Genomic DNA, 27,285 nt, shown 5'->3' with positions numbered 1-27,285 from the left:
TAGATGGTCCTCTAAGAACCTTTCCACTCTAAAATATCACCCTTTATCAGCTCCCGTGTGGACTTTTTCTGTTAAAAAATGATAATATTATTTATCAAAACCTAATGCTATGAAACAAGAAACCACTTTTCTGCTGAGAATCTTTCCAACCTTTATAATGGTGCAAGTGACTGAAATGAAGATGGTCACAGAACAGAACCAAAAATGGTGTTTCATAGCAACCAGAATGGAAGTCAGCTTCCCCAGCAGCATCCTGCTGAGCCCTGCAAACACCATGGGAAGCCTGGAATTCACTGGAAAGGACAGGAAGCTCTGTAGAAAACTTTCACACTCAAAAAAGGCATTTCCAATTTTGTCACGTTGTTCAGATGGCAGGGAAGGGAAAACAATGCTTCCAGGTTCTGAGTTTGACTCAAGGCTGTCAGGATATGTTAATCCCCCTGTGTCTGCAAACACATTCCTAACTGCCATTTGTACAGCAGCCTACAGTTTACAGGCGGTTCCGCGTGCATTATCTCATTCCATCCTCCCACCACCCTCTTCTGAGGTAGGTGGTAGCAATCATGTGTTTCCTCGGAGATGACAGTTTGAGAGAGGGTGAGCATTTCACTCCAGATCATCCGTCACCAAGCTGGACAAAGGGCCAACACTTCTGGCTTCCAATTTTGTGCTCTTTTCCTACCACCAAGACCCAGAGTCCTGGGCAATGCCGCAGCCAAGCTGTGAGCTGCAGCCCTTGGCAGTGGATGTGTGTATGCAATTATCCCATGTTTGAAGAACAGGCTGCCGTAGATGCAGATCCTCTCAGCTCATTTCCCAGAGAGGGACTCAGTGTGGAGAGTGGACTCCAAGACTTCTGTCTCTCTCCCGTTCCCTCATTTACCCCCAGCCAGACAGCTTGGCTTAGAGTCTCTCTGGTGTTAGACACAGAAAGTTCTCGATCCCCATACCCCACATATGATGGCTCTTTTGAAAATGTCACTCCTCCTCTCCCCTCAGTTGTTTGTGGTGTACTGAGCTGTAAGTCAAGTAGGCTTGGGGACTGCGGTGCTTCTTCAGGTTTTGTGGCTTGGCCCCAACAGCGGCTTCCACTTGGCTCCCGTCTCTGCCGAGAACCTGCCGTTGCCTCCCACATGCACACATTCATATGGCCCCCACTCTGCATCAAGGTGCCAGAGGTCATCTTTCCCTCCTCCATGAGCCATTTTCAGCTCCTGTATTCACACATTGTCTCCTCATTTGCAAGAAAAATACAAAGTCTCTTTGAGTGTGATGATTCTGAGTCATTGCATACTGTCACTATTTCAGAACTAAAAGAAATCAAAAGGTGAGTGGGTTCATTTCATTTACAGGGGAATAGGCCTTTTCTTCTTTGTTTTACCCTTAATGGCTCATTCAGCCTGAACCAAAGCTGAGTAGTCCCAGTTTTCAAGTAGGAGGCTGGGGTGGGGGAGCAGAGAATAGGCACTGTCTAAACTGGGGCCTCAAGCCTGAACCCTAAGAGGCATGTTCATGTGGCCTGGATTGTGCAGAGGGACTGAGAAAGTACAGGGGTGGTGCAGTGGCATGTGGAGGCCTCGCTCCTATCTGGACCTCAGTTTTCCTATCCATAAAAACCTCAAAAGGATCACAAAAGAGGGGGTTAGAAAAGGATTGGGACACATGAGCTCACTGACCCTATTTCCCTGAATCATTGTGCTTTTCCTACTTGGGAATTGGAGTGTTGATTCAGGAAAGGAGGATCAACCCTCACCTGGCTTAGGTACCTGGAGAGATGGAGAGAGCAGGCTTTGGTGTCAGACAGACTTAGATTTGGATACCCCCTCTGCCACTTCCTGGCTGTGTGACCTTGAAATAATTACTTAACCTCTCTGAGCCTCTGTTTTCTCATTTGTAAAAAGGGAACAGTAGTACTTACCCTTATGAGGTCATTGCAAGAATAAAGTGTAACATCTGTGCAATGCTGAGCACATTGCCTGCCACAATAATATTCTCCCTCAACTCACATACAGGATGGGAAGGATGGTGGACAGGTAGGCTTGGTGGCCTTGAACAAAGTCATTTAATATTACTCAGTTTCTTCATCAGTAAAGTGGGGATAATAACGTGCTTTTGCAAAAGCATCGTGAGTGTTAGAATGCAGTGAAGAGTCCAGCATAGCACTGGGTCATAGTGGGCCCTCAAGTGGTGTGTGGTTAAAATTATGTTTATCATAGAGATCACCAGCAGAGGCCAGTGCCCCCAGAACAGAGTCCCTGAGATCAGAAGTCCTTAGATCAGAGCCAGTGTCAGAGCCTGGAGGCTGGGCCAGAGCAGAAGACACGAGTGGGTTCTGAGCCAGAAAACATGGGCCCAGGGTACCATCAGGGTACAGGCTAGGGCCAGCCCCAGAGATGTGGGGCAGGGTTCCCAGGCAGGACTTGACACCTGGTGGGAGACTTAACCCTCAGGGCCAGAGTTGCTGCTCTATATGTAAGAGGCTGAACAGAAGTGACTCCATTTTGTTAAATTCTGAAAAAGTTTTTTTTCTTACTCTTGTAACTCTAACCACATAGCTTGCAGCTGGACATTATTAGAGTACAATGATTCTTGTTCACATGGTTAGTAGAACATAATGACTTTTGCTCACACTGTACACAGAATAATTATAGAAGAAATTATTAACCCAGGTGGCCATTCTTTGCTAGCTTACTAACTAGGTCTTTTTGAGGTTAACAGGAACTGAATCCGTGACTTGACTTCATGGAGGATAGTCACCGTGAATCAGCCCCCTACCACCTGTCCCTATAAAACCCTTTGGCAAGTCTGGGAAAAGCAGAGATGGTCTTTGAGACATGAGTCCACCATTTCTCCAGGCTCCCAGCTTCCTGATTAAAGGCTACCTTTCCTTATACCAACACTGGTCTCTCAATTATTGGCTATTGAGCAGCGAGCAAACGAATCTTTGGGCTTTGGGTAACATACACATCCAGTTACGCAGCCGTGTCTTCCATGGCCTTGGATTCATGCAGTCTCCCTGATGGGTCCACAGGCCTTACAAGTGCAGGCCGCCAGTCAGGGCTCTGTAGGGCCCTAGAAGTAGTGAAGCAACACCCTGGGACAGGAGCTCTCAACACGCGGGCCGGGTCACAGCAGGAGGCCCATGGACGTAAAAGCATTCCTTTGGGGAAAGGAGGACTTTTTGTATTTCTCATGGTGGCAGCCAGTATCTGTGGAGTCTGTCATGCTGGGCTGCTCGTGGTCCACAGACTCCTTGAAGTTCCTACCCAGGTGGCCTGAGGGCACACAAAAAACTCTATACCACTCTGGGAGAATGATAAGTCCATCTCCCCAGTCCCTCCTTTCAACAAGAGTTTTCGTAGCACCCTCTGGAGAACCAGCTCTTTGCGGCTCTTCAAGAAAACTATGACCGAACCATCTGCTAAGCAAATCACACACTTTTCTGCCTCCGTACTATAACTCACGCCCACCAAAATCCTACCCACGTATATGGCCCAGCTCCAATTCCAACCTGGTGCCTTCCTCAAAGCACATGACCATACCACCATTTTCTTTCTGGATAACTCTTATTCTGTCACTTTGTTTGTGAGCATCTGTCTTCGTTATTTTAAATTTTCTTCATGAATATCTTTCTCACCTCTTACTTCCAGCCTGTCATGCAGCCTGTTGTCTAGATGAACATGAAGAAACTGAGGCTCTAAGAAATGAAGCTACCTAGCCAAAGTCACCCAGTTGGCAAAGTTGAGGTACAAAGCCATATTTGTTCAACTCCAAAGACAAGTTCTTAGCACCACATTCGAACGTCTTCCCAATCTCTGCCAAGGCATAAAACAGACTTCTGTCCCTTTTCAAGCAGTCACCAATTAAGAAAGCTTTCAAGCTCAAGAATTACAATATCTCGATTCCGACTATTTCTGTAAACTCCAGGCTCCAAAGACTTATCTAGTTTGATGGGCTGACCAGTGCCAGGGACCTCCTGTCAGGTTCTAGCAGTGCATGTTCCACCAGCAGCCAAGAGCCAGCATGCCTTCCAGGAATCACACCACTCACTCCCTGCCCATGACCCATATGAGTCAGGGATCTCTTGCAGAGGGGACAGGCCCTTGACACCCAACGTCTGTGGCCTCAGTCCTCCCAGGGCTCTTAGTCTTGACTGGTCTTGGGGCAGGGGTGTCAGATTCCTCCCAGTCTAGGTTCCAGAGTTCACAGATTACAGCAGACTATTTCACGGAATCAAGGAATCTCCATTCTCTGTGTCCCATCAGTAGCTGTCATGGTTAGAAAACATTTGTTATGATTCGAGCTGACATTCTTTCAGGAAACAATCAGTCATTAGAACCGAATCTTCTCTCATTGCCAACATTCAGAAAGTTGAGTTTCATTTTGTCGATTATCCAGTGTGCATCTTTCCAGTAATGTGATTTGTCCAGTGTTCCAGCATGAACCACATATTCCCCCAAGCTGACCATACTGCTTTCTTCTGGAACTTCCACAGGAAACACCCTAAAATGTAGCCTGCAGAGCAGAAGGTGATGGATGGACCCCTCACCCTCTGCATTCATTGCCCAACTGTGAGAGGCCAAGCACTTTGCCAGACTTTGCCCATGGTTCATCAATCCACACCATTCCCGCCTGGCACAGCATCCCTTCCCATCAGCCAAACTCTCATTGTTCCTTTCTAAGCTCAGCCTAAGTTTCCCACCCTTAATCAGCACCCTTCTCCCAATCAGGCTGAAGTTGGAATGTGTTCACCTTATTATAATTAAATATATTAGGTTAGTCTAAGCTCTAATAGAATATTCATTCATTTCCTTATAAACACTGTAAGCAGCATTCCCATTCTCAGATGCATCATTTACAGCATCTGAAGATCAGATGTGAAAGAGTAATTTAAATTCGTTCATGGCAATGTTTTCTGAAGATAAAAGCAGATTCTGTCAGATGCAGAAACACAGAAAATTCTTATAAACCCTTTCAGACACTCTAGAGTGGTCAAAATATCTCACCAGAGCTTGTCATTACACCTTGTAGAAGCTCTTATAAATGGCTCTTACATAGTCCTCCTAACCCATCACCTGTCACCATAAGTGACAGGTAAACAGTTGGATCCCCTTGAATATCAAGGGCTTGCTTCTTCATTGGCTGCAGCTATCTCATGAAAATCATACCTTAAGTGTTTTGTGTAGGGCAACACTTTGAATTTTTATGTCCCTTTAGGAAAAATAAGCATTTGGTGGACATGGAAGGACTTTGAAACCTGCACATCATTGTACATGTGCACACTGTTCTTTCAGACAGATGGCAAAGGGCAGTGGCAAAAATCAGGCTCCAGACCCAGTGCTACCTCTTAACAGTCATGTGATCTCTAGCAGGTCATTTGCACTCTCTGAACCTCAGGGTTTTTCATCTGTAAAATGGAAGTTATAATAATGCCTGCCTTAGTGTGGGGTTCAGATGAGATTGTGGATGTGAAAGCCCTTTGCAGGTCACAAGTGACACTCGAATGTCAGCCATTATTTTCTTACATACATTAACTCTTAGTTCTCACAACATTAGAAGGTAGATGCCATCTCCCCCTTTCACAGATGTGGAGACTCAAGTGAGGAAGCTCTTGCGGACCTGAGGACCCAGATCTCCCCATCTGATGCTCTTCCCCCCCGTGCTAAGGCACAACCCATGGCACTCGTCCCTGGTCACAGCCTGTGACATCTGCACCCTGCCAGCCTCACACCATTGAGCTCTGGCTACACACTGGGAAGAGGGGGATCAGGTAAAGCCAGCCAAACCCTTCTCCCACCCTGAGAGGCCTAAAACCTCCCAATACAAGTGTATTTGCCAAGTACCTGGGGCACACCTGCCACCACCAGCCCCAGGTTGAGTGAGCGCTGGGGAAGGCAGGCAGCATTCTACGGCCCTGCCCTGCAGAGGATTTTCATCTGGCTGAGGCAAGGACTCAGAGATGCAGGTAAGCAACAGTCAAGCACAAAGCAGCACATGGTCTTGTGCCAGGTGAGTGAGAAAGCCAAAGGGACATTTCCAGATGCTCCTGTGGGGACACTGGCAATTTCTGAAACTCCCCATGGCCCCAGCAAGCCCAAGAGGCTCCTCAGTTTGGGGAGACACAGAATCTGTACTATCTTCCTTCTTTCCTCAATCTTACTTCTGAGGTCCCTCTCTTAGCCTTACCCCTTCCAGTCCCCAAAGCTGCCTGATCCCCCTCACCCTCTAACCCAGTGCCATCCAATAGAGACAGAATGTGAACCACAGATATTTTAAAAAACAGGTGAAGTTAATTTTAATAAATTATTTAATTCAACCCAATATATTCAAAATGTTTTATTATTTCATCATGTAGTCAATATAAAAAATGATTGAGAACTTTATGCTCTTCATATTAAGCCTTCAAAGTCTGGTGCATCTCTGTTCAGACCAGCAATGCTCCAGTGCTCCATAGCCACATGTGGCTCGTGGCCTCTATGGAACTGTGCAGCTGTAGCCCAGTGGGTTGACTCTCTCTGCTTGGAGCCTTCAACCCATCCCTGTCTCTCCACTCTGCCACCCCAGCCCCAGCCCTGTTGTCTCTTGCCCACACCCAAGCAATGGGCTTTGACCTGGCGCCTGCTCTTCCTTTTCCAGTCCATCCTTCACACTGCTGGCCAAGCCTCCCCTGAGAGGCAACTGTGACCCCCAGCACCTCTCCATTGCCCACAGAATTCAGGGCTCTTCACAATTGGCCCTGATGAACCTGACAAGCATCTCCTCTCACCCATCTGCCACGGCTGCCCCACCCGGCCCCCAACTACTCACTGAGCCTGCCTGTGCTTTCGTCCTCCCACACAGCTCACAGGGCTCCCTCTGTCCATGTCTTCATTTGTCAGAATCCTATTCACCTCGCAATCCCCTGCAACTGCCACCTTCTCCAGGAGTTCCTTCCCCTGTCTTCTGATATAAAATCAATTGTGCACACCTCCGAGTTCTCAGTCTGTTCATCTGCCCTCTCTGGATCTCATTTCTTCCACACATCAAGTGGGAGATGATCTCTGGGGTCTTTCAGAAAAGACCTCCTAACTCAATCACATCTCTTTCTGTCTTGTAGATGATTTTTTTTTTATGGGCCCATTTGTCTGCCTCACTGGTCTACAATCTCCCTGAGGTCAGACATCAGACGTTTCCATTTCTACATTCTCCAGGCCTAGTCTGGAGCCTTCCCAGGGTTGCTCTTCAATGACTGTCAACCAAATTGAGCAGAAGTAAACAGAACACTAGGGACTTGTCCTCTGGCCCCAGAGGCCCAGGAAAGAGTGTCCAGGCTGGCTGGGCCATGTCCTGGGAAGAAGGAAGGCCTAGGCTCTCGTGGACAAAGGAGGAGCCCAGAGGAGCCCCCTTGGAGGAAAAGAAGAGAAACCCACCAATGTCTTATGAACTACATGGACAGAAATATTGTTTAGAAAAGAAACACGATAAATGAAATTCCTGAGAGCAGCAGCTAAGTCAAGGAGCAGACTCATCCCCTTCTGCAGGAGAATGGGAAGGCAGATCCACGGCTCTGTTCCCATATCCCCATCTGGTGGGGACTTCCCACCACAGGCCACTGGCCATGGGCCACAGGCCTGCACTGGGCTCTGCAGGCAAAGGGCCACTTTCCAGACTTGAAGTAGACTGAGTGGAAACTGGCAAGCCCCTCCCCCCCCCACTGTGTGGGGGGAAAGGAGCCGTTCCACCCTCTTAAGAGGAAGTTGTCCTCATGGCAAGGACGGTGGCTGTTCTTGCCCTGGTCTCCTGCTGAGAGAGCCGAGCAGAGAATAAGCAACTAGCGAAGGCTTTTCTTCAAAATGTGCAGCCCTTACCTGATTTGGAAGCACAAAGGGAAAATTAATAGAGAGCTACTTTATGCTAATGCCTCTCTCTTTTTGGATACTATATTTAGAGAATGGAACTGTTTTGGCATTTAGAGATAAATTTCGTGTAAGAGTTTTTGCTGCTGTGGCTGCGGCTGCTGCTGCTGTACTGTTAATCATGGAACCAATAAAAGCAAACTGGAAATACTCAAATGTCAGTAACATCACAAAATAGCTTAAAATTATACCCTAGGCCCCCTTCAGTCATCACATTTTACGTTTTCTGGAAGAATACTTGTCATAATCTGATGCGTGACAACATGTTTTCCAGCCTTTCCCACCCCTAGCGTCCCCCATTAGGGTCTTGCAAGTGTGTTTGACTGCAACAGCCTTGGCTGAAATTCACTCACTGTGTGGCCTTGGGCAAGTCAGTCCCCTTGGCTGAATGCAGGACTCTACATTTCTTTCCCTCTGTGGAGCCCCTTTTAGCTCCAGAGTCCATAACCAGTGATCCCATTAGGAAACAATGCAGTTTCTAAAATTATAGGTCTGTAGGGAACACGTCCACTTCTGGCTGAACAGTTCCTAAACTGCTGCTAGCACAGGGGTTCCCAACCTTCAAGCCTCAGTAATGCCTCCAAGGAATTTAGTGTTTTCTTCTGTACCACATGAATGCTGGAGCTACAGGGTCCCTGAACAGGCCTTGGCTGGCCCAGGAAGAGGACAGGAATTGACCTTCTGCCCTCCTTTTGCTTTTCCTCTCCCCAAACCCCCGCCACCATCTCATCAGCACCATGAGAGTCCAGGCCCTTGAGTGGCCTACAGTTGCCCACCATGCCTGGCCTGTGTCCAGCCCTCTCCTTTCCTGCCTGCTAAGAAGCTCCTTCTATAGGAAGCTGCTCTCAGGTGGGAAGTAGACAAGCTCAGAATAATGCTTCCTAAAGAATTAAAATGCAGATGTCCTATAGGAGAAAAAAAAAATCAATCAAGTTCCCAAAGAAATGAATTTTATGTAGTAGAACTTGAGGCATCAAAGATGAACCGACAGAGAAACGTTTCATGGCAGGGGAGCTTTCCAACACCACATTTTTGGATTTGAGTGTGGCTCTACCTTTTTTTTTTTTTTTTTAAACTGTGTGGTCTTGGGAAATTTATTTAACTGCTCTGAAATCCAATTTCTATGACTATAAAATGGCTATGGAGCCACTGACCTACTCCCGTGAGATGATATGAAAGTGCTTGCAAACTGTAAAGCTCAGGACAGACCTCAGTGTCCATGCCCCATCCCCCTGGGAGTGTCTGGAACCACCCCACACTCCATGTCATCTCCATCTTAGCTGTGACACACAGAGGCCTGCAGAAGAGGGAAGGAGGGAGGGGACAAGCCAGCAGTCTTTTCCTTTCCAACCTCCCCACGCTTCATCCCCTCCCCACCTCCTAACTCACCACAGGGATTCCAAATGTTGTTTTGTGTGTGTGTGTTTTCTCCCGAAGAAAACGTTCCAACTTTCTGAAATCCACAGGCTGAATTTTACTGCAGTTTCTGACACGGACTGTACCAGGATAACAGGAGACTGTGCCAGGGCACAAAGGAGGAGGGTCTAGGTGGAGTTTTCTGCGTCATAAATAAAATCAGGGGACATGGGGATCTTGCGTTTTTTTTCCCTAACCTACCCGAATATGTGTCCCTTTTGACCAGGGCACAAAGGAGGAGGGTCTAGGTGGAGTTTTCTGCGTCATAAATAAAATCAGGGGACATGGGGATCTTGCGTTTTTTTTCCCTAACCTACCCGAATATGTGTCCCTTTTGACAATATTCACAGTGTCTCTCAGCCCCCTGAAAGATTAGACAACAGGATGATGGGCTTGGTCCTTATTTTAAAATCAGGCAGCACACAGGACGAGGCTATTCCCACACATGACCAGTCAGAAGACTGCCCTTTAGCCCCCAAAAGAGTGGACACTCTTATTTATTTAAATGTAGACATTTCTGGTCATTTCCAAAGGTTAATATTTTATAAAGCCATAACTTCCTGGGAATTATTCTAGATACTCCTACTTACCATTAGCCTCATATGATAACAATTTGTTCCTAAATAAGTTTGGGGATTTTTCTAAAAAAACTAATATAGAAATAAGAGCAAATATAACACCAAGGTAGCAGGTTAGGGAAAAAAAAAAAAAAAAGAAAGAATAGCAAATACAACAAAGCCAATTCATAGGTTACTAGAACATTGTGAAGAGAGAGACCGTCATGTCTATTAAGCCCCAGTCTGATGAATTAAGTAATGCGTCCTATGTGACAAGGTCACACACTGATGAGAGCTGAGTTAGAACCCAGTTCTTCTAATCCACCTCTTGGATGGTTGAAAATGAAATGGCAATAAAATAATGGGATTATGAGCCAAAAAATAAAAGGCAACTTCAAAACTGATTAAAAACTAAACATTGATTTAAATTCAACTAACAAACAAACATATGGAAATTAAAGTTAAATGAGAAAAAGCATAAATGAAAAATGTAAATTTCCATCAGGTAGAGTAAATGTTAACCAGAAATCTGTTTAATCTGTCCACTGATCTGGGGTTTTTACTCAGCTCTAGGAGTCCCAATGGGTTGTAATTCTGAGGTGGAAGTGACTATAGCTTGGCAAAACAAAAGTTAAGGCAAAACAATAACAAAATTCTGGAGTTTGTGTTTGATACAAACTGAAGTCAGAAAGTAAATCTATAGCCCCATTTTTAGTGAAAATGACCAAGAAAAGTAAGGAGAGAAAGAAAACACTTCCTTCTCCCCTCCCCACAGAAGGAAACAAAATGTCAGTTACAAGAAAAATAAAGTAATTAAGAGAATTCCCAACCTCGGATACAATTTCCCAGTTTGCTTAGGATAGGTGTCCAAACCAGGTTGCTACAGGGCAAGGCCCTTGCAGTGGTTCTGAAAAGCAAGCTGAGGACAGATGTCCCGTGGGGGCTCTTTGCCGGCAGCGGGTAGACGTTGTGAGGACTGAGAAGGCTGGACGAAAGATTCCATTGTAAGGACTTCCAGCCTAAAGGTAATCACCTCCACCACCTGCTTTCTCTGCTCTGTCCTCTCAGGCTAGCAGAGTATGACATTAACCATGGGGATTGCACCTCATACGTATCCAGCAAGTGATTCAGAGAATTCCTGAGTCCCCCCGGATTTTCCCAATTTGCCTAGGGTAGGTGTCCAAATCAGGTTGCTACAGAGTAAAGACTTGTTTTGCTGAGCACTGGTAGCTCAACGCGTAGTTTACCCCCTACCGCCCAAGGCCTGGCTTCCAAGTGGCCACAGGCAAAGCCCTTCCAGGAAAATGAAGCAAGAGAAGTGCATGTGCAGCCTCTCCAAGAGCTCCTGGGCAACGAGAAACGAGGCTAGAGCAGAACTAATAGTGACACAACATGGACCTCATAGCCAAAGAATTCTTGCTCGTTGAATTTTCAATCACAATAAAATGCAGAACATGGCTCAAGTTTAAAGATTATACTAGTAAATCCCAGGGATCTAGACTTTCACTCAGGGTTTTTTTCTTTATCAAGATTGTCCAAAATCATGCTAAGAACCTAAAGAAAGGAACAATGTACTTATGACACAGTGGTGTCCTTAAAACTCCAAAATTGCAAATTATGAAATAGAATAGATTTGTATAACAGAAAATGCCCTTCCTCAAGCCCATTGGCTAAAAACATAGAATTTTGAACCTGGAAAAAACCTTAACAGAGACCCAGGTTGAGGGTAGTTAATACCATCTGACAAAATGAGGCCCAAGGCCTTGGAAGGAGCTGGTACTATGAGGGGCCTGAAAGCTTAAGCATTTCTACTTCGTCTGTCATGAACATATCACTGTGTAATTCCTTTAAATGGTTGTTTATTGCATTTCATTGAATCATAGACTTTTAAACCTGGAAATATGAACCTGCTTGTCCATGGCCATACAGCAAGTTGGTAGAAAAGTCACGGGTCAAGACCAGTCTTTTGAATCCAAATCCAGAACTGTTTTCCCTACATCCACTACATCCACAACTACTTTGTATATACCATTCATCAGCCCGAAGCAGCATTTATTTTTTGGTTTGGAGCAGTCAATAAAAGGTCTTAATCATCCAGCATCTTGAAAGAATAAACTCTTCTAACATGCAGAAGTGAAGTTACCTAGGACTTAGTCCAGCCCTAAACCGAAGCCAGTGGGTGATACATGGTGCCATATGTTGGACTAGTGACAGCCCAGATCTCTCCTGCTTGTGTTCCTCGCTGTTCTCCATTTCTCTCAGAATCAAGTGCCAGGGCTAATTAAACTCCTGATTAAAGCCCAAGGCACCACTAGGGGCTCAGCTGACAAGCTGGCTGGGTAGAAAGCACAAAGCAGCTCCCTCTATTTGATTTCTGCAGACCCTGGGATTAAATTAGTAGAGCCATCCAATATTCCCCCAAATCATCATCCATTCATTCATTCATTTGGCATTCTTAAGGAGTGCCACAAAATACATCAATTGAGGAGATAAGTAATGAACTCATGAAAAAAAGGGAAGGTAGAGCAAGTGTAGGTAGAACAGAGGAGGGGTAGAGAGTTTCCTCCAGATGGGGTGGATAAGGGAGGCTTTTGTGGAGGAAGAAGAGCCTGCAAACTCCTGGGAGGAACTAGATATGAAGCCTCTTGGTCCTTCCATCCCTTGGTGGAACAGAGAAATATCTCAGTGACGCTGAGGAGTAGGACACATCAGCCAGTTGCTTGGGAACTTGTTGATTTCTGAAGTTTCCCCAAAGTGGAAGACAGGGTTATCAGGGACCCACTGTCCTCAAAATACACTGGAATGTTGGGGTCAAGTTCCAGCCCAACAGACAGGTGAATGTTTCTTCAGAGGCAATGGTTCAGTTAGAAGAGTGGCTCTCAGTCACATCAGACCCAGTCCCTTCTTATAATAAAATAATTTGTAACTCTGCCTTTACTATGTTCAAATGAAACCCGTGGATAATATAATCTACCTACACACAAAATTTCCCCTCAAATCCATAATATCAAAAAAATCAATATAATGCACTCACTGTGTTATAATTGAGGAACAAAGAAAAGCAATTTTACAGATAAATAAGTATTTTAATATCTGAGAAAACTTGTACACAGCTGCACTGGAAGACCTAGTGAATAGTTAGATGTCTGCACCTATGTGCAGAATCACCATGAACGCAATAGAGACAAATGCACATAGATTCACATGTGCTGAAAGGATGGCCCAAATACTGTGACCGGCATTGCCATTTGCAACATGATTTTCCAGAATGGTGAACAACCCTCCATAAAGTCCTGAATAAAAATGTACCACTTTCACTCAGTGATGCATTTCTGAAAAGTTCAGTGCATGTTAACACTGCAATTGTGAAATCCTTTGTGCTCATATGTAAAATGGAGTTGGATACTAGACCCAGCTAATTATGAGCAGGGATTTCTCAGACGTGAACATCCAGTGGGATGTTTGAAAGTCATGCAGAACAACCCTTTGTGGTGTGGACCATTCTGACCAGTGCAGAGCATCTGACACCCCTGCCTCCTGTCCACTTAATGGCAGAGGAACACCCACGTCTATAACTGTGACAAACTGTGATTGTGACAAACGCATTCACAAACTTCCAGAAATGCCTCTAATGGGGTAGAACAACCCATGATGGGAATTCTGCGTTAGAGGGCAGGTGTGTGTATTTGCTGGGGGTGGGGGGAGTTAGGAGCCACCTGATCACCCTATTGCTCCCTGTGATGATTAATTTATATGTCAATTTGACTGGTCTCCAGGGTGCCCAGATATTTGGTCAAATATTATTCTGGGTGTGTGTATGGGGGTGTTTCTGGATGAGATTAAAATTTAAATTGGTAGACTGATTAAAGCAGATTTCCCTCCCCAGTGTGGGTAGGCTTCATAAAATCAGTTGATGACTTGAACAGAACAAAAAGTCTGACCCTCCTCCAAGTAAAAGAGAATTCCTCCTTCCTGACTGCTTTTGAACCAGGACATTGGCTTCTTCCTGCCTTTGGGCTTAAACTGAAATATTGGCTCTTCCAGGTCTTGAGCCAGCTGGTCTTCAGGCTAGAACTACACCATTGGCTCTCCTGGTCTATGGCTTACCAGCACACCCTGCAGATCTTGGGACTTGTCAGCCTACCTAACCAAGTGAGCCAATTCCTTGTAACAAATCTCTGTATATACATCCTGTCCTGTTCTGTGTCTCGGGAGAACCCTGACTGATATACTGAGCCATGCCCTTGCCCTGGCCTGCCTCCTGCCTCTGGTCCCTGATTCTGGTGCTGGGCTCTTGGCCATCAAAGCCCTTAGACAGCCCTAAGAGAGCCTGGAGCACTATCTCAGGAAGTGATAGGTTCAACACACAGGACTCCACCCCAAACTCAGCAGGAACAAGGCAATAGCAAATGGGAAGGGGGAGGGGGCCAACAAGGCACCCTCTGAGTGTTGACTGGCCTCTGGGACTTCGACCCCTTTTCAGTGTCTATTTGCACATTCCAGTGTGGGGCCTCTTGTGAAACAGGGAGGGTCTTTCAGGGAAAACATGGGTATTAGTAGTACCCCCAAGAAATACAACAGGAAGGTCAGCAAAGCCAGGGCCAAAAACAGAGGGAAATTTTATAAGGCAAACAGATTTAGAGAACCCCCTTCAAATACCAGCCAGGATAGAGAAAATGTCTAAAGGGAGCACTGTGTCTCAGTGGGCAGAGCGTGCTTCTGGCATGAAACTGATTACTACCCTCCAGAGAGTGTGTCTCATGGTCAGGAAACAAGGTCTCAGAAAGAAACTGTAGCAAGGACATTTCACTTGATCATGCATTCACTCATTCAAAGATGTACTGCATGTTCACTCTGGGCCAGGTGTGGAGTATACTATAAAGCAAATATATTTCACAGGGCCTAGTTTCTTGTACTTTCAGTTTTAGTCTAATTTCTTAAAAGTACATATAAAATGTTGACCTTGCAAAAAACAGGAAGTTTTCCCCAGGCTATAGTCTCTGTTGTAAGGTAAAGAATTGCAACACAGCAAGGTTGCTGGTTCAAAGACAGACAAGTTACTGATTGATATGTAAACATACTGGGAAGCTGCTGTAGGGAGAATGAACGTTTGCTAAGATCAAGCTTTTGTTAGTGGATCACTTAAATTGCCTTATGGAATGTCACTTTGTTTTACTGAATGTCACCAGCCTATACTGTTAAACTATAACCCCACCTGTGTTCTCTTCCTGTAACTTCCTGGTCTGGAGAATAAATGCAGGAAGAGAACCTCAATTCATGGTTAATTTCCCAAATGAAAGGAACGCCTCTCTCTTGAAGGTTTTGAGAGATTAACCACTTTGGGGCTTCTCACTGCTCGGAAGAGATGGGCTTTGAGTAATCCTTTCTGGCTCTGTCACCCAGGGGAAAAGGGGTGACAAATCCATGGGAGGCAAAGCAACAAAATGGTGCCCCATGTGAGGAAGTTCTCAACGGATCAGAGACTGACCTGCCAAGCATTGGAGAGGAAAAGGACATCTGACTCATCCCAGCAAGGGAGTCCTGTTAAAGGGAGACACATCCTGGAAAGGGAACACTGGTGGCTTTTGATTAATGATTGCATGCCTGCGGCAGGTCAAAGTTAGGTCTTTTCAACCCCAAAGATATTTTTCCCTTCTCTTTACTTTTAAAATATGGATAATTCGTTAACAAAAGGGGAGACTGAATATACATTACAACTCCAATGTCTCCTTAAAGCAGCAGGCTGTAAGTAACTGAACGGCAGCTTGTAACACTGTTAGTGGATATTAAACAACCATGTCCTTGATACCTCAAGGAAGGGAGCCTTAATGTAAGAATTTGGGAACAAATTGGTCACTGGTTAATTATGCAATGGGTCTCATTAAGGCTTCCCCACCTAACAACTAGGAATCTACGTCAAGTCACTCTGAGACCTATTCAAGACCTTAACAAAAAACTAAGATGTGTTTATGACACCAAAAAAGGATAAAACTTAATCTTTGCTAGTGATTGAGAGAACTTTAAATTGGACAATCTAAAGTAAAAGAAGTTAATATTTCTTTGCAGTGTTGGTATTGTTTGAGCATGTTTTTCTTTCTTATCTGCACAATGTTTCTCTCCTCTCTTAAAAGCAGTGGTTCTTTTCTTAACTGCATGTACTACTCTTTTTCGCTGAATACTCTAGGGTTTTATGAAAAAAGGCAGTCATGGTACCAACCAGAACCCTTTTAGGTCTACTGCTCTTCTCCTACAAACCTCAAAAATCAAATGGTTTCATCTCCGATTGGTGGCTCAGCTCTGGAGCTCAGTAACCCATTTGAGAAACAAAAACTAGACTAAAATCTACCTGTTTAACTAGATGGTCTCAAATTTCATGACATCCAGCTGGTTATCTTAAACAGACTTCTAAATTCTCTTCTAGTCTCATCTATGTATTTCTTCACAAAATCCATTGGTAGAATTCTATGCTATTTTCTTAAAAGGAAGAAAATCTTCTCTGCATCTTCTTGAAAAGGCTTGCATACTTTGCTTTACAATGTAAATTTGTTACCTTGCTTTCTTTAAAACAGGGTCGCAATCTAAACCTGATTGTCCTTTTTACTAGTGAGCTTTTTTTATTACATTTTAAACAAAACCTATAAGATCCTTATTTGTTCTTGTTGTTTATGTCTGCATATGTGCATATGTAAGCTGTATGTTAGGTCTATATGTTCATGTCTGCATGTGTATTTGTGTATCTGCATGGTACCAAATTGGCTTATAATTAATGCACACTCATTAAATAAATAAGCATACTTTTCAAGTTCACATGACAAATTTTCTAAAGTTTTAACAAAATAAATATATTTTCAAAATTTGATTTAAACCTTTTACCTAAATCTGTCTCTAGGTCAATATGTCTCCTTGTTATCTCAGCTCTGCCTCCTGGCCATGCTGGGAGAAGCGATATCTTTTAGACATTATCTTTGTGAATACTGCCTTCCCCCTCTCTGGATTCCACTTGGCTCTAAATGCCACTTGGAAACCTGGGACCCAAAATGGCTAGTGAAAGAAAACCTATGCCCAATATTGCATAGGCCCTAGTAAACATTAACTGATAAGGGTATAGATATAATACATCAAGTTTTTTGGCTGGAAAACCATAAATATTTATTTGGTAAAAATAGCTAAAACTCAAACTGGGTTTTGTGTAATCTGCTGTGACAAATGGATGCCTTTTTACTAACCTGTAAAAATGTTCTTATCAGCACACATTGCTGACTGGGTTTACTAATCACACAGGATTACTAAAGGCCTTTTCACTTAACTGCTCTTAATACAAACTTGTAGAAGGTTTTCTTTGTCCTTTAGATAACTGCTTTAAAAAACTTATTTCATGATAAGTTCTTTTGCTCTCTGCCTTTGAAACCCTTTTTCATTTTGGTTTTATTTTTTGTAGCTATTTGTGATCTTATTCAACTAAATGTTTTAAACCTTTTATTATTTGACAAAACTTTCCGAAACCAAATTCTGAAAGCTCAACATTTTGACTTAAACTAACTTCGAGGAGTTATAAAGTCCAAGGGCCCTGGAGCTTCTCAAAGGATATATAAAAGATGGATCAAAACTAATTGGCTTATTTGATAAATTAAACTATATGGGAAAGCATTGTCAATACTAAAATGTTATTAATATGTGTTCCAAAATCTTGTAAGGTTCTTAAAAATCTGGGTCTTTATATAAATGCTACTGGTCATAATCTTGGCTCAATTATAATTTTAAAATGTTATGTCTTCAAATATTTCATAAAAAAAACTTTGATAGGTACAGTTTCCTGACAAACTTTAAGTTCATAGCTTTAAACTAAATTTCCAAAATTCTAATGAAGAAACTGATGGGTTTGTAAAATTGTTCAAAGGTCAAAACAACAAGATTCTAGTTAAAAAGAATTAAGGGTTTTAGCAATTTCCTTACTTTGAAACACTGCTGGTTCTCTAAATGTTTAATTTTCCAGATTTAAGAAAACTCTCTCTCTGAACTATCTATAACTGACAACAGTTTGGTAAAATATCATTTAAAACAGAAATAAAGCATTGGTTTTCGCCCTATTTGATCCCCCAAAAAGTTTAATAACTTTAAGTATCTTCATGATTATTATGACAATGTGGCTATTTTTATAAGTTTAATGAAAATTCACTCTCTTTCTCTTTATAACAGGATATAATTTAAAACTTTGGTTATAAGATAGCACGTCTCATTTCTAAGCTGCTGACCCCTCTTTTATGTTACCCTAATTTGGCCTAACTACTGCTTCATCTTGCTGCTTCATCTTTCCCCCCAATGTGTGATCAGACAACCTAAAAATCAGCTTTCCTAGCACTGAGAGATCTATACAAAGAAAAGTAAGACCTTTTCAATCAAGATATTGATCATCAATGCTTTTATGAGGAATGCCTTGATCATTAAGGGGGAAATAACATCTTCTCTACAAAAGCAGTTCTCTAAATTTTCTTGTCCTTAAGGAGGGTGTTTGTAACTTGGATGAGACATCCTGTTATTAAACAAAAGATTTGTAATTAATCAAAAATTTTACAAAAGACTAAATGCTTTGAATACAGTAATGTCCTGGACAGGTGAACACTGACAAACTCTCTGGACTCAATCAATTATTATATGGAACAAAATCCCATTCTGGAGTTTCAACAACTGGTAATTACACCTCAATTCACAGCACCTGGAATGATGCCGATGTAACAGCTCTGGGAGACAATGCCATCATCAGTCCCCACCTGAAAGAAATTAAAAGGACTTGCCATGCTAAATGATACTAACTTTGCTTTAACAAAATGCTTTTTGTCTTAACTGTAAAATCCTGATCTACAGCTTTTGCTTTTTCTTTTAAATAAACAAAATGGGGAAGATGTGGAGTATACTATAAAGCAAATATATTTCACAGGGCCTAGTTTCTTGTACTTTCAGTTTTAGTCTAACTTCTTAAAAGTACATATAAAATGTTGACCTTGCAAAAAATAGGAAGTTTTCCCCAGGCTATAGTCTCTGTTGTAAGGTAAAGAATTGTAACACAGCAAGGTTGCTGGTTCAAAGACAGACAAGTTACTGATTGATATGTAAACATACTGGGAAGCTGCTGTAGGGAGAATGAATGTTTGCTAAGATCAAGCTTTTGTTGGTGGATCACTTAAATTGCCTTATGGAATGTCACTTTGTTTTACTGAATGTCACCAGCCTATACTGTTAAACTATAACCCCACCTGTGTTCTCTTCCTGTAACTTCCTGGTCTGGAGAATAAATGCAGGAAGAGAACCTCAATTCATGGTTAATTTCCCAAATGAAAGGAACGCCTCTCTCTTGAGGGTTTTGAGAGATTAACCACTTTGGGGCTTCTCACTGCTCAGAAGAGATGGGTTTTGAGTAATCCTTTGCAGCTCCATCACCCAGGGGAAAAGGGGTGACAAATCAGTGGGAGGCAAAGCAACAGCCAAGTCTGCATTAAGTTTTTGGAATATAATGATGAGCAGGGTGTAAGCCTGTCCTCAAGGAGCTCACAGCCTGGCAGGAAGATAGATAGGTAAAAATGCAATTATAAAATGATGGGATGGACACCAGGATGGGTACACACAATAACAGTGGGAACACAGAGCCAGGGCAGCTAATCCTCCCAGGGAGAAGGGGCTAGGGCTCAGGAGGGCTTCCCTGAAGGGATACCAGAGGTGTGTTTTGAAGACTAAATTAAAGTTAGCCAGGCAGAGAAGGGGAGAGGGGAAAACAGAGAGATGAGCGCTGCAATGGCATGAAGCAGGGAGGGAGTAGGCACCTGCTGGAAGCCAGAAGAAGGAACACAAGGCACGAGTGTGGGATGGTGAGAAATAGGCCAGAGAGGGTTGGCAGGGTTCAATTCATGAAGCGCCCAGTGTGAGCCATGCCAGTGGTCTTGGCTTTCACTCTGAAGGCAATAGGAAGTCATTGAACTATCTTAAGCAAGGGAGGGCAATGTACATGTCACACAAACTGAAGAATAGAGTCTGGGTGCACAAACAAGCAGACTAGGAGCAGGAGGAGCACTTGGGAAAGTGTTGCAGTCATCTAGTTGCGTGTGGTGGGAACCCAAATTAAGGTGCAGGACAGCACAGACGGGGAGGAAGGAAGGGGCATAAGGAATATCAAGTGGGGAAAGAATTCACACACACACACACAAAACGGATCAGAAAACATGACAGAAAATCTTGCCTTAGCTAATAAAGCAATAAATAAAATGACATGGTACTTTCTTTCATCAATTTGATAAGGTTTGTTCGTTTTCTTTTCCTTTGGGGGGGGGAGAATACAAGAAGGTTTTACATGTGTGAGTCTGAAGTCCTCATGGGCCTCCAAGTGGAGCCACACCATTGGTAGTTGGCCCTGGGTGGCAGACGGGACTTGGGTAGATGGTGGGCAGAAGCTTCAAGAGTACAGAGAAAGAACAGAGAGAGGATGTGGGGAAGCCTCCTGGAGAACACTAGCAGTTGAGGTGAATAGAGGTTGAAGAACAGCCAAAGGAAGGCTGAGAAGGAACAGTCCGAGAAGTAGGAGGTTACGAGAGAAAGTAATGCCATAGCAGCCAAGAGAGGAAGGCGTGCCAAGAAGGAGGAAGTGATGAAGAAAGGAAAGGATGCAGGAAGTTCAAAGAAGATTGACCTTTAGACTGAAAATTGTTCATTGTGTTTAGCAAATAAGTCATCAGTGACCTTGGCAGGATGGGTTCCATGTCTGGGGGGAGTAGGAGCTACATGGCTCTGCTCTGAGGAGTGACTGAGGGGGGGTGAGGCAGTGGAGATAAGAAGCATAGCCACACTCAAGATAGCTGGTTGACATTTAGAAGCATAAGAGGATGTTGGAGTTTCAAGGAGGCCCCCCAAATTCAGCTCCTGTCTTCCTACCAAAATTCTAAACCAATTGAGTGGTAGGACAAAAGAGCAAGGCAGGTGGACATCAAAATGTCACCTTCATTAGGAATAAAGCTGATGTGGGAGAAAAGGGCATTAAGTGTCCACCAACAATTTTCCAGAATTAGAAAGACCCACTGATTACAGGCAGCACCGGACACCCCACACCTTCCTGCATAGAGGCCGCCCCCAGAGAGCTTACACCATGTGAGAGTGGACCAGTATGAGAGCTCGCTGGGGCAGGCTGGCTACCCAGAGGAAGGAAGAGAGGGGAAGAAGATGCTAAGATATTCCTCCTTTCTGGGGAGAAGCAAGGGAGGGAGGGGGCAAGAGGACAGAGGTATTTTAGGAAAATCCTTCCTCATGGAAATAAGGAATGGGGGAAGACTTCAACAGGCAAATCTATACACACCAGCCCAGAAGTATGTAAGTATTGCACGATTGCATCTTTGCAAGAGTGTACGTATGTATATGACCATGAATGTTTATTTATGGGGTGGAATTGGACGGAATGGGGGAGCATGTCCAGGGGGCACAATTTCTTGCTATATGTAAAGGAAAAAGGTACTGGAATCATGCGTGGTTTTACTGTTTTTCACATTTGATTTTTATCACGTAATGGCTAATGACTTCTTTGTAAATTATCTTATCATTACATAGCAACTCTATCTTATTTCGTGTGTTTTTTTAAAAAATTTTGTCGGGTAGTAATATATAGTAATCCTTTCCTGCTCTGTTATTTGCATTTACCTGGTATCTTCCCCCCCCCCCCTTATTTTCAACCCTTCTTTATCACGTTTGTTAAATGTATTTCTTTTTTTTTCCCTTTGTTTTCCCAATCTGATAGTGTCTCTTTTAAAGACTAATTCTGTCTATTCACATTTAGTATAGCAAACAATACACTTAACTTAATTTCTTCTATTTTACTTAGTGATTATTTTGCATTTAACTCCCTTTCCCGCGTCCTCTGTGTTACGTAGCTGAAGCTGTGACTCAGTTCTTCTACTTCTCTTGTTAATTTGAGATCTCTGCACCATTCTTCCATTCTACCAGCTGCCCCTGCCTTTCTGTCACTTGGGCTGAAACTCATTCTTTTCTTCCATTATACGGAGAGGCGAGGCCAGCTGTTTCCCCAGCGTCTCTCTTCTCCCGCCGTTCTCCCCGCAGGAGGAAACCTTGCACCTCCCACTCTCACACGCCAGCGGGAGACCTGTGGAAAACGTTAACTTCCCCTCTTTCCCTTTTCGTACTTTTAATTCCAGGCTATTATTAACACTTCCCTTGAAATACGTCTCTTCTGTTTTCAGCACTTATATTGCACACTCCTAAATGGTCTATTATTATCTGTCCGAATTTAACTAATGATGAGGATCCTTGCTTACTATAATTTTTTTTTTTCCTTTCCATCCTCCATCCTGAAGCCTTTAAGCTGATTTGTTTATGGTTTAGTTAGATCTTGTCTTAACCTATCTTTCTGTGATGGAAGACGTGGGTGACGTGTCCTCTGAATCTGTGCACTTCACCCTGACAGGCCAGGGGGGGACTTGTAACAGGATTCTTGGTATTTGTCTCTCAGTAATAGTCACACAATTTGCCTCAATCTTCTCTGCTTCGAGTGTTATAGAAGAGAAGGTTGTTGCCCCACGATCCTTCTTCCTCTGTAAGTAACTTGTACTTTCTTTCTGGACGCTTGTAAGATTTTCTTTTTATCCTTAGAATTCAGGAATTTCCCAAGCTATGAATCATTTGTCCTGCCCAGAACTTGCCAAAACCTTCTGATCAGCAGACTCGGGGCTTTTCTTTAGCTTGGGAAATTTATTTCCTATTACTTATTACCTCCTTTTCTTCCATCTACCGAATTTGTCTGCAGACAATGCCTTTGGGTTCCAGAAAATCTTTCTGTGCTCTACCGGAATCTTCATGCCCTAATGTTACTATTTTTCAAACTTGTCACTGTTCTCTAGTGGCTTGGTTCCATGTGAGCCTCTTCTAAGAGCATTGCTGAGCTCCTCAGGTATAATGGCTGTTTCCTTTTGTCTGCTCTCTGGGCTCAGTGCCAGAAGCTTAGGTACCTTAAAAGGGACAGACCCACAAATGGTGGCTGTCAGTTGGCGGACAAGGTACCAAGAGGAAGACTCTCATTCACCTGTATTCTCACATCTCCCAGCCCCAGGAGTGGAGACAGACTCAACACACCTGTACAACAACTCTCTCCCTCTCCTCCAGCCAGGTCCTTTTGCCAGGATCCCCACTGGTGCCCAGATACTGGTATTCCCTTATGATTACAGGATCAGGGGTGGTTCGGAGACCAGGTGTTTTAAGGAAGTAGCACAGGTCCCACTCAATAAGTCATCTCAGTTCACGGGCCACAGTCTGAGCTGGGCTCCCCCTTGCTGGCTTGGATCTCCAGGCTCTGCCGACGGAAGGGCATCTTCTCCAGGCTTGATATTGGCAGGAATTTCTTTTGGTTCCTCCCACCCAGCCTCTGGAGAGCTGAGGCATATCTAATCTTGCCTGTCACTCCAGCTTCTGAACACAGGGAGGAAAGGTCTCAGGCTCTCGGGCCCCAAATTCACCTTTCTTTCAGGACCCATATCCATCTATGAGCTACAGAGATGAGGGCTCCTCAACCCACTCTCTAGGAAGTCATGTTCTTACATCGCTGTTCTCTCAATACCCTCCACAAAGTGCTAGACCCAGCCCGGCTTTCTCTCTGGCCCAGCTCACACATTCTAGTGTTCAGTGCTTGCCTTGCCTTTGTGTTTAAGCCCTGAAGTCCAGGGCTGCTCTGAGCTCTTTCACACTTCATCAGTTTGAATCCTTTCCCTGCCCCATTCTTCCACTTCCTGTCCATCATTGGTTCCTGACTGGCCCAAGAAGCTTCCTACTTTCTGTGAACAGGGCATGGGTGAACGCTGCTGAAGTTTCAACAGTAGGACCCTGGGCAAGTCACTCAACCTTCCTGAGCCTTGGCTTCCTCACCTGTGAAACGGTTATAAGACCTGCCCTGCCCACTCACAGGCTTATGATGGGACTCAAATGACATGAGAAAGTACTTTGAAAACTGAAGCGCTCAACACAGGTAAGGATTTGTTTTATCCTTTCACAACAGGGGTTCAAGTTTCCTCAGTGGGGCTTTGCAGTATTAACTTACTTCTGTGGAGTTGGCAGTTTCAAATCCATGAATAATTCTCAGGATCTCACAGAATCCACTCTTAGAGCTTCTCTTTATATTTTCACTGTTTCTGAGGATAATCACTTTTTTATTTACTGAAAAGCCATAATTCCAGGTGAAAAAGGGAAAGGCCTCTCTTCGCAGTCTGATGTGGTTACTTATGATTTAAAGTCTACTAATGTTGGAATTGGCAGACTGTATCCAACACTAATCAGGTGGTTGATGTGGTAATCATGGAGGTGTGCCCCAGTTCCCCCCTTCAAGAAAGAATTTGCTGTCCAGCTGCATGGATCAAGGTTAGGGTGTGCCTCAGGTGCACAGAGCCACCTGGCCCAAGGTCACACCCTTGCGGGTGAACCCACATCTGCTCTGTGACTGAGTGAGACGGGGTAAAAGCCCAGCCATTCCAGCCTGACATGGGACACTCTGATGGGAAATACACAATCAAGAGCTCCTCAGTGGGTTGGCCAAGGCTTTGCAGAGCTGCATTAAGTTGGAATTCTCCCTCTGCCCAATCCTGCCTCCACTACGTTTCCTTCACAGGTGCTGATATCTAATAAACATCTTACACTCCAAATTCCATCTCAGCCTCTGCTTCCAGAGAACCCAACCTGTGACAATTGGCTAGCTACAATGCACTAGAAAGGTAGGGTGGGGTGGGAGTGTATCCCTGTTGCAAAGAAAGAAAGAACAGAATGGGTAGGGGGTATTTGAAATGGCACAATTGCTACAACCATGGACAGCTCCACATCTAACAATAAATGGGTGACTCCAAGGTCTAAGAGATTATAATGATGATAGGTGGAAATCAGTTATCACCTGCCCAACTTAGACCAAAATCTCACAAGGGAAGCAACATCATCTATTCTTATCCCTAACCCTAGAGATAACCTGATTTTGTGCTATCACCTTGAAGCACCAACGGCTGACTTCTAAGAAAAACCCCAGCAAGTATCAGGATTACCCAGATAATCTAAATGTTAGTCACAGCTCTGTTTTTCAACAATCTTCATATGTGCAACTGAAAGACAAAGTGGCATTCTCTAGAACCCAACACCCTTATTTCATTCGGAAAGGTGAGTTTAAAGGCTAAGGTTGAGGCTTCCAGTCAAGATAGCAGAACAGATAGTCCCCAGCATCACTCTCTCCCACAAATCAGCCAATTTACAGCTATAAAAAAGCAACAACAGCCAAGCTGGGGCTGCTAGAGTTCAGGGGAAGAGGAGGAGAGACCTACAGAGTTCACGAAGGTGGGAGAAGCCATGATGAGAGAAAGAAGAAACTGCTTGGAGTGTTTCGGGCTGCAGCCACATTAAGGCTCAAGCTGCTGAGCACATGGAGCAGGAGCCGGCAGAAGCTGCAGCTGTGCCCTTCAGATGGAGTTGCTTAGAGACAGCAGGGAGAAGAGGGATTTGGTGGCCCCCAGGGCAGCAAGACCACTAATAGGGTTCCCGTGGGCCCACGCAGGAGCAAGGAGCCAGAACAACTGAAAAAATGGAGCCACTCAGAGGCCGGTGAGTCATCACAAGGGACCTGTGCATGGCCTGTTCCATGGGAAATGTTTGGAGCATGGGCAGTGAGGGAGACAGGCCCACCAAGGGAACACTGGGGCACAGCAAGGACAGCTGATCTGCCCCCCAATCAGCACAGGACCACTCAGAGGAGACTGGTCAGGAATGCAGAATTGCAGGGAGTGCAGTTTGATGAAAAGACTCAGGCCCAGATCAGAGTTTCTACACAACCCAGGTGCACCTGGTCTCTGGAGAGCTGGAAGTATCTATAAGGTCAACCATTACACCCTGAGCTGCACAAAAAGCCTTCCCTAGGGAAACAGCAGCAAAGCAGCAATTTAGCTCAATCACAGAGCTCAAATACTGTTTCCCACAGGAAATTCCCCCATTTTAGGAGTAAGCAAAAGGACAATTAGATCCTGCCCAGGCATACCACCAGTGCCTTGGAGCCTTCCAGGGGACCTGAAGTATGGAGCTGGGGATCGGACCCCCACCCACAACCAGGCACACTGCCAGTGCCAAGAAGCATGACAAAAACATCACCTCCATGTGGGTGGCCCACCACAGCCACCACAGTAACCATGGCTGCTGTGAAAGTGGCTAGACGTCACAACCACCACTCAGATGGTCCACCAGCCACTGGAGTGCATTGACACAAGGAGAATCACCAGCAGAGACCAAAGGAAAGAGGAGGATGTCTCTCTCCACAAAGCCCATTCCAGAGTGACAGAAGAAGCATCTGCTCTACAATAATATTGGGAGACCTGAACACACATCTCAGCATTGGACAGATCATTTAGGCAACAAATCAACAGAGTAACCATTGCTCTTTCAGAAGGAGAGAAGAAATCTAGGGTAATTAGAGGGGGGAGGGGGAAGAAGAGGGGGATGGGGAGAGATTGGACAAGGGGCATAAAGAATAATTGTGATTTGTAACAACATATATGCTAGTAATATTGATTTGATCAACATATGTCAACATTGAACCTCAAAAATACATACAATCAATTATGATCCAATTTAAAAAAAAAAGGCTGAGGTTGACCCTGGTGCAGTCATATGTCGTTTCTGTAGTGACAGCACCACTGCACTCGTGGCAACTGTCATCTACTCACCTAACACCCCCACACACATAAAACTCCTCATTGGTTTCCCATTGCTTTTACAGTAAAGATCCCAACCCTACAATGTCCCACCCACAGAATCTGGCCCTGGGCTTGGCCCCAGCCTCACTTCCCTCCCTTCTCTTTGCTCCTGATGCTCTCTACAGTACCGCAGTGCTCTTCTCCTGGCTCTCAAATAAGCCATGGTCCCTCTGCCTGCAACTCTCCCACTCTCACCTCTGCCTTGTTAACAACTGCTCATCTTCAGATTCCAGTTCAAGCCTCATTTCCTCAGGAAAACCTTCCCTGACTCCACACCCCAAGTCTAGGACAGGTTCGTCAGTGATGTGATCTCACAGAATCATGGTCCTTTCCTTCAGAGCATTTATCTCATGGTTTCATTTAGAATTATACCCTTACTTGGTCAATCTCTGTCTCCCACTTAGACTATAACCTTCAGGGAGGCAGGGATGTGTCTGGTTTCACTCTCCATTCTATTCCTAGTTCCCAGCACAGTTCCTGGCAGATAGTAGGTACCCAATTACCATGTGTTAAATAAATGGATAAATGAACTAACAAATGAAAGAAAAAGAGAAAGTTTCAGACTTTGGTTGGGTGGTTTGACGTTTCTTGGGGTTAAAAAGTAGGCATGGGCAATTGAGATCTTTAAAAAAAAATGTAGGCATGGGTAGGAGGTCAAGTGGA

The sequence above is a fragment of the Cynocephalus volans genome, chromosome 3, assembly GCF_027409185.1.
Source record: "Cynocephalus volans isolate mCynVol1 chromosome 3, mCynVol1.pri, whole genome shotgun sequence".
Classification (NCBI taxonomy): Eukaryota; Metazoa; Chordata; class Mammalia; order Dermoptera; family Cynocephalidae; genus Cynocephalus; species Cynocephalus volans.
This window is presented reverse-complemented; position numbering follows the sequence as displayed.